Source organism: Balaenoptera borealis (genome assembly GCF_965194805.1).
Source record: "Balaenoptera borealis genome assembly, chromosome: 3".
In the NCBI taxonomy this organism is placed as follows: Eukaryota; Metazoa; Chordata; class Mammalia; order Artiodactyla; family Balaenopteridae; genus Balaenoptera; species Balaenoptera borealis.
The window spans coordinates 19184380-19193316 of NC_138866.1; the positions used below are offsets into that span (position 1 = coordinate 19184380).

General features: G+C 40.2%; 1 pseudogene across 1 annotated transcript; it reads left to right on the forward strand.

The window, feature by feature from the left end:
• The first annotated feature begins 1843 nt into the window (after positions 1-1843).
• On the forward strand, positions 1844-3412 carry LOC309625344 (acireductone dioxygenase pseudogene; annotated as a pseudogene). Its single transcript has one exon. The product of its transcript is annotated as an acireductone dioxygenase pseudogene (transcript).
• Positions 3413-8937: the final 5525 nt, after the last annotated feature.

An 8937-nucleotide genomic window follows, 5' to 3' on the forward strand; every position in this document is an offset into this window, starting at 1 on the left:
AGAGAGATTTTAAAAAAGTAAACAAATGTGAGGAAGGATGAGTTAGATTAAGTACTTTGCCAATTGAAACAGACTTCCCAAGCCAGCACATAAAATCTGTGACCAAGGAGGATACCATGTAGATAGTTTTTGAGCTACCTTGTGGACAGATGTGACTATTGTCCTGGCGACCTTCAGGGTCTCATACACAGGTCTCACATCTGGTCCGTGAGTGCACCACTCAATCAACTTCTTTTAAAAGTCAGATAGATCCATAAAATGGCTCTAGGCTGAAGCTCTGTGTGTGGTGTGAGCAGGGATGGTGTGTCAGGGAGGTTGGCACCTGGGACTTTGAACCGCATGATTCAGCCCACAGGCCTGGAAAAGAATGCCTCTTTGCAAATGAACAGCCTTTCCCAGCTCATGGGTTTCTGCTTGACTTTTCTGTAAATGTAAATCAGAATTGAAAAGGGAGGGAGAATATGACCTTCAGTGTTTATACTCATGTGTAGTACAAGATACCTTTTTGAAGAGAGAAGGGCAAACCTCAAGGGATCTGAGGTTTACATTAGTGTACCAAAGCAGCACTATTAATGGGCATCTTCTGCAAATCCAGACCTCTTTCAGATGCAAAGCTTCTTTGGAAATCTCTCAAGAGAGCAGGCTTTCTTTTCTCCTCTCTGGGAGTTCCCATTTCAGGGCTTGCTCGGAAATGGCCTGGGAAGATTCCCCTTGCTGTTCCAATACTTCTACTTCTCCACTTCCTATCTGTAAAACCAAAATCCATGGAGACTAACTTATAAAGAGAGAAAAATAAAAATTACAGATGTTATTCAGTGCAAAAATGTCTTTCATGCTGATATGTTACCCACTGTTTCATCTTTTTGAGAGTTTACACTTGAGTATGTTCACGGAGCTTGTGCTCCTCTAATCGGGACGGTGAGGTTTAGGCTGGTGTGCTTGCTCAGTCATTTCTCCAGGAAGAAATGCTTCAAACTCCTGTGTTGTGAAGTCAGGCTGAGTCAGAGGAAACCCCCAGCTGCTCTGTGGACGAAGCCGCCAGCCCAGCCTCACTGCACATGATACTAACAGGCCAGGGCTCCTGGAGACCAGGTTATGAAATGGAGGGATTAGAATTCTTTCCAGCACCTGTTTGCCTATGGCTTTGCTATGGAAATTAAGCTAGGAATTTATTCTATAAGTCTAGACACTGAAGTTTAAATTTACTCAATTTTGAAAAGGTACAGAGAATATGAAGGGTTTTCTTTCCTATTTCCCTTTCACTAAAAGGTTTTATTACTTCGGACTAATAGTGTGGTTGCCCTCAGGGAAATGCTATTATGAACCTTTTTGAAACTTGTCAGGAAGCATACTGCAAAATTTTACTGATGAATTACCCAACGTGCACCAAGGTAGATTTGTTCCCATTCATGTGAAGGTGATAGGGATGGAGGTTGGGGGGGGCGGAGTCAAGGATGGGGGACACGTTAGAAATTACTCCAGTAAATGAAGAGCAGCACATTGGAAAATTCTCAATTATAATTTCTTTAGTAATTGTACGCAACAAACATTTTGGTATTAAGTGAAAATTATATATGTATGTGCATGTGTGTGTATGCATACATTATATATATATATAGTATCGATTACTGTATCCATCACAATATCTCTCAACTCAGAATCTCCCTAGGAAAGCAGGTGTTTGCAAGAGGTAGTTTGTTTTGGGATCCTTTCAAGATACAGGGTTTAGGGATCTGGAAGAATGAAACAAGGACAGAGGGACGCCAATCTAAAAATGCATTACTGAGCTGGTTCACTGCCATGGACAACCAAGGTTTAATGCTGCTGGGACACTGAATTATGTGCCTCAGAATAGCCAATGCAATATGACCCAGCAATCCCACTACTGAGCATATACTCTGAGAAAACCATAATTCAAAAAGACAGAGACCGGCCCGAGCACGTCCGGGGTCAGGCGGTGGCGCCGCCCCCGGGCCCGGCCATGGTGCAGGCCTGGTACATGGACAAATCGGCCGACGACCCGCTGCGGCCCCACCGCGGGGAGCCCGCGCGCCCGGTCGGCCTGGAGCAGCTGCGCGGGCTCAGGGTCCTTTACTGGAAGTTGGATGCTGACAAATATGAGAATGATCCAGAATTAGAAAAGATCCGAAAAGAGAGAAACTACTCCTGGATGGACATAATAACCATATGCAAAGACAAACTACCAACTTACGAAGAAAAGATTAAGATGTTTTATGAGGAGCATTTACACCTGGATGATGAGATTCGCTACATCCTGGACGGCAGTGGGTACTTCGACGTAAGGGATAAAGAGGACAGGTGGATCCGGATCTTCATGGAGAAGGGAGACATGATCACTCTCCCCGCCGGGATATACCACCGCTTCATGCTGGACGAGAAGAACTACGTGAAGGCCATGCGGCTGTTTGTGGGAGACCCAGTGTGGATGGCGTACCACCGGCCGGCTGACCACTTCGAGGCCCGCGGGCGGTACCTAGAGTTTCTGGCACAGACGGCCTAGCGGTGCCCTGGGGCCTGGCGCACCCCGGCCCCCCTTGTGAAGGTCCCAGACCTGATGGCAGCAGAAAATCAGTCGTATTCTCTTTGCTTTTGTGTTGTAGACTTGAGGGTAGGTGAGATTTCCTCTGCAAGATTGTTGGATCAGAATACGTTTTAATGGGAGCAGCTGTAGAACCGGTTTGTACGTGGAAGCACCTGTGGAGATCTGGGCAAATCCGCTCATTTTCTCTGATTCAGGATCAGTGGTCAGTGGCCCTGTGTCAGCTCGTGCCTTCAGCTGTGACCCAGTGAGTTTCAGCGCCCCAAACGCAGCCACTTAGCTGCCCCATCTGGACCCGATTCTTGGACTTTAAGCAGATACCAGGCGAGGCCACGCCTGCCCTGTGCGGAGGAGTGACAGTGGATGACAGGAGTGGGCAGAGAGAAGACGCTTTTCTCCCAAAACACGGGAGAGGCTGGGTAGGGGGTGCTGTGGGGGACGAGCTGGCGTGTTAGGGGGGCCCTCGCTTATGCCACGTTCTTGTTCAAGATAAAGTAGCTGCCCTAATGTTAGGCTTGTGGCTTGGAGTTACCTTATATTCTGGTACATATGATTCCTTAAAATCATCCCATTTAGATCCTTTGTGGGATTGTATGTGTGTATAATTAATTTTTATTTTATCTGGGTTATTACTTGTTCCAGGTGAGATTTCTAGGTTAAACTCCGTACAGTAAATCTCTTTTACAATCAAGCCTTTGAATTTTAACAGAAAAACTTGTACCTTTTTTTTTTAGTTAACAATTCTGAGATACAATTATACCTAATTCGTTATAATCATACAAAAACCCTAAATTAGCCTCATATTTGAAGGGCAGTTTGCTTCAAGTATTTTTTTTAAACTGGATTAAAAATCTTTATGTTAAAAAAAAACCAAAAAACAAAAAGACACATGCACCCCAGTGTTCATTGCAGCACTATTTATAATAGCCAGGTCATGGAAGCAACCTAAATGTCCATCAACAGAGGAATGGATAAAGAACATGTGGTACATATATACAATGAATATTACTCAGCCATAAAAAGGAACAAAACTGGATCATTTGTAGAGATGTGGATGTACCTAGAGACTCATACAGAGTGAAGTCAGAAAGAGAAAAACAAATATTGTATATTAATGCACATATTATATATTAATGCATCTAGAAAAATGGTATAGATAATCCTATTTGCAAAGCAGAAATAGAGACACAGATGTAGAGAACAAACATATGGATACCATGGGGGAAAGGGAGGGGGTGTGGGATGAATTGGGAGATTGGGATTGACATATATAAACTATTGTCTAATCATTCCCTTAACTATCATCCACTAAGATTTTATTTATTTACTTTTTTTTAGAATATTATGTTTATTTATTTATTTTTTAAATGGTTTCTTCCTTCCTTCCTTCCTTTCTTTCTTTCTTTCTGGCTGTGTTGGGTCTCCGTTGCTGCACGCGGGCTTTCTCTAGTTGCGGTGAGTGGGGGCTACTCTTTGTTGTGGTGCATGGCCTTCTCATTGCGGTGGCTTCTCTTGTTGCGGAGCACGGGCTCTAGGCGCGCTGGCTTCAGTAGTTGTGGCATGTGGGCTCAGTAGTTGTGGTGCACGGGCTTAGTTGCTCCGCAGCATGTGGGATCTTCCCAGACGGGGTCTCGAACCCATGTCCCCTTCCCTGGAAGGCGGATTCTTAACCACTGTGCCACCAGGGAAGTCCCCACTAAGATTTTAGTACAGGTTATTAATACTAATCCTGTGTGTATTATTTGTCAGAATGTTTTTTTATGCAGACATCACTTACCTTTTAATTTTATGATGCTTTGAGGAATGATTACTCTTAAATCTTTATAAAGCCATTGTTATAATTGTGATTTGCTTCCATTGCTTTTAAGTTTAGAAGTTCTTTCATTTCCACCCTTTCCTACATTGTTGCAGTTTTATTACACATAATTACTTTGTCTATCGAATTAAATGTAGCTGATAGTATAAAAGTGTTATTTAATTAAATTACAAATAGTTTCTCAGTAATTCATGATTTTTGTAAGGACACTGTCATCCAGTCCTTATAAAATAGTAAAGTCTGTTTCCCTTCTTAGGTATAAGCCCTAATGCAAAATTTTCAGTTTGAGGACCCTGAGGACAACTCTGTCGAGGCAGGTGACTGTATCAGCAGGCTTACAGCTACCAGCCAGTAGAGTTGGAAATTATGGCAATGAACCCACTACTATTTGTGCCTAAAATATAGCTCTGAGCCCTGTATCGTATATGCCTAAACTAATCTTTGGACCAGATTAATTCATTGTGTGACTCAACTTCTGATTCTGTGAATTATGGTCAGCATAACATTACTCCACAAGGATGGGTACAATACCTTGCAGCTCAGCTTATTTAGCTGGGACCCTGATCTGCTGCCTGACTCTGGCTAGTTCCCTGTGCTCACTCTGAGGGGCTGCAGCCCTCCTATAATCGGACTAAAACCCAGATCCCGAGCAGCTGACACGTGGCTTTCGCATTCAGCCTCTCTTCCCTTTTTGTTGCCATAATTGCCATTCTATGCAAAGTTATTTTCTCTATTTTATCTTAGGCTGTTACACTAATGTTTCCATCATAAGTAAACTTGTATCAACCCTCCAAAATATGCTAAACAATTAATCATACCAATTGACATAGAAGATCATGGGTGAAAATCCAAAGGGGCACCTCAATTAAGTATCAGCAACATTTGGCAGGGCGGTGGTGTAGGTGCCTGTGCCCACATGTGAAGGTGTGTGAGTGTAATAAAAAGCGTTTTCTGCTAGCATAAATTCACATTTCAAAATTCTATTAAAAATAACCACTTATAAAAATTTGACATAGGTGACCTGGAAATATTACAGCTGAGGCCAGCAGAGAGTGATGTGTAGCTGGCCTTCATTTTATATTGAAGGAAGGCAGCATCACTCTTTAGATTTGTGCAAAAACTCACTAAGCAGAGATGGAAATATATACTGGCTCTTTCTGAGCTAATGACTGTTTATAACATATCCCAAATGAAAAACAAAAGTATCTTGGAGTCAAAAGTCACTAAGCTTGAGAAATGAACAACAACATGTCAAATATTAACAACAATAATAATGCTGGGGTTTGTCCTCTAAATTAAATCAGTATATCCCTCCCAATTTCTGAACTAAATAAAAATAGACAAGGAGTAAGACAGACAGATGTCAACATATCAACTTTTTTGTCTGATAAAAATGAATTTCCTAAACTTGAACCCCAGAAGTAGGCAGCTTATCTTCCCAATACCGGGTATCCCTTGACAAGCTCTCTCTGTAGGTCTGAAATAGTACCAGGAACCCAGTAGGTACTCATGGAGTACTGAGTAAGGAGAGCAGGATAAAAATTCTCTATGGGCCACCAGAACTCAAGAGCAAGGAGCACATAACCAAGCACATCAAGTTTATTATTCCCACATTTAATTATTATCAGTAATGAGCAGGAACCATTTCTCCCACCTCAACAATTATTAAACTATGTATAGTAAGTATACAGCACATTTTGTGTAGTAAAATGAACTCTTCTTGGATAGATATTTTCCTATAAAAAATTCTAAGAAAATTCCTGATTAAAAGAACTTGGAGCTGAAACTGAAAGTCTGAGGAACCTGCCTGTGAGTAAAATCATATTGCTTGAGTCAAGAAAAATGATGTTCAGTCTGCTATTGCCAAAATGTAAAAGAGTATGGTTGCAGAAACAGAAGTTGGCAAAATGCTGTAAGATATGCAATTTGTTACTAAATTCACTGAGAATTTTGTGAGTAGAAGTGTGTGTGTAGAAGTAAATGAGCTTGGTACCCATTTGACAAAGAACAAATCTTAGAGAGCATGTAGGGATAAAGCAGCTGAGAAAGTCAGAACCATGAAGAAGTAAGCTATTAGAGGTGATCTGGAATTACGCAATGATTTCTGCATTCTCACGATTAATGAACTTGTGAGCTTGAACCAAGTTAACTGAAATCTCAAAAGTGAAGAGCGTTTCCAGATGATATTGTGTTATCAATGCTTGATATTTATTGAATTCACTAGTAACTTTGAATTCATTAGTAACTTTGAATTCATTAGTAACTTTGTAATTTAAGTAGTATTTCCTTTTTAGAAAAGAGAAGCCTTAAATTAGTCATTGAGGAAGCTGACCAGGACATACAGATACCAATTATAAGAGAACATTTCAAAATGTGTAAACATGTATAACTGATTTCAAAACGTGTCCCTTTAACTACTGTACCTCGTATCTTCAGATAACTGAACACAATTTTTAAAAGAAGTTGAAAGCAAGCACATTACACAGCAACAACACTTCAGGGTATAGTCCAGCATGATTATGTTAGGTGAAAAAAAACAAAAACAAAAACTCTTTGCATTCATGCCACTTTCCTGTAATTTCAAGTGAAAGGTACCCTGTGGTCCATCACATGCCTTATGCATATCTAATAAGTGAGCAGACATGCTGAGTGCATCACTGTTCTACATCATATCTACAGCAGAGCCAATGTTGACATAACGCAGACTTACAGCTTAGTTTCTTGACTAACCCAGGAGATAAATTTGTGTGTGTGTGTTTGTGTGTGCACTTATGTTATCTACTTTTATTAAATAGTCATGTGAAGCAAAGGTGTGTAAGTTGTTTTTGTTCATTGATCTTAAAAACAACAACTACACCAAAAGCACGGGGACAGAATTTACAAAACAAACTAAGTTTACAGACCCCACATCTGAATTTTTTTAAAAAAGCAAACAATAACCTCCTTATCTGTGACATCCTCATCTTCACATTTTGAAGTCACGAAATTGAAGCTCCGCTTTTTATTTTCTGCATATTTTTCTCCTCCAGCCTGGTCCTTCTGAAGTACATTTCTACATCTTGAGTGGAACCATTTATTACATTTTCTAAGAAATCACTTAAAAACAATTCCTAGAATAGAAGTCACATTCTATTTTAAAGATGGTGACTCTCTAACCAAAACAAAGAGCATTCCTGGTTTTGTAGTCCAAATCTAACACTCTTCTAGACGCTTATCATTCAAGAAGGAAACTGTAACAGAATGTCTCAGAGAATATAAACATCTTTCTTGATTTATGAGATGTACAGGATATTTGTCTCAGTCACTTGGAATACTGGAGTGTTTTGTCATATCCTCTTAAAAAAACAAATCTCTACTTTGGTTAAAATATTAACACTTCAGCAAAATCAAAATACTTCTTATTTCTCTGCAGAATAATGAAATCTCCCTAATCCCCTACCCAACAAAACCAGTTTATACATCATGCATCTCTACCTAATTTACTTGTAATGATTTGCAATTTTGCAAAATAGAATGATATTCTTTTATTCTCATAATACTCTTTCCTACACTTTTCAACTCATGTCACTTTATATTTTTACTGAAAATAAAGGCACTTTAAAAAAGAAGACTTGACATAAAGACTAGGAGAAAATACAAGGATTCCCTGAACCCTAATTCTCCCTTTTTCATTCTCTGTAAGGAAAATAGATAATATTTCTTCTATCACTGTAAGGAAAATATATGGAAGATTGAAAAAAAGAATATTATGGTAGGAAAGGATGGGAAGGAAGAGGAAGAGAAGAAAAGGGAAAGGAAGAGAGGTGTGGCATAAATTCTTTCCATGTCTCAAATTTGATATGAGCAGACTTTAAAATATGTGTAGGAACTTATTCTTTGACTCTGAGTGTAGACATATCAAGGCACATACTAAAGAATCAGTTAGATTACTTTCGTTCTTCTACTGATATTTATCAACTAATTGACATGAGGCAAATAACCTAAGTTTCTGATCCTCAATTTAGTAATCTGTAAAATGGGTAAAATAATAGTATTTTTTTCTAATTTAGGGGTGGTTTTATAGTTATATTTCCAGCATGCTGAAACTGCGTGACACATGGTAGTTTTGTAATAAATATCTGTGAAATAAACAAAATAATGTCAGACTTCCCTGGTGGTGCAGTGGTTAAGAATCTGCCTGCCAATGTAGGGGACACGGGTCCGAGCCCTGGTCCAGGAAGACCCCACATGCCACGGATCAACTAAGCCCGGGCGCCACATCTACTGATCCTGTGGTCTAGAGCCCGCGAGCCACAATTACTGATCCCACGAGCCACCACTACTGAGCTCACGTGCTGCAGCTACTGAAGCCCGCGCGCCTAGAGCCCCTGCTCCACAACAAGAGAAGCCACCGCAATAAGAAGCCCGCACACCGCAATGAAGAGTAGCCCCCACTCGCAACAACTAGAGAAAGCCCGCATGCAGCAGCGAAGATCCAACACGGCCAAAAATAAATAAATAAATAAATAAATAATAATAATAAAATAATATCATGTATTTCAAATACTGGCACAACATAGAC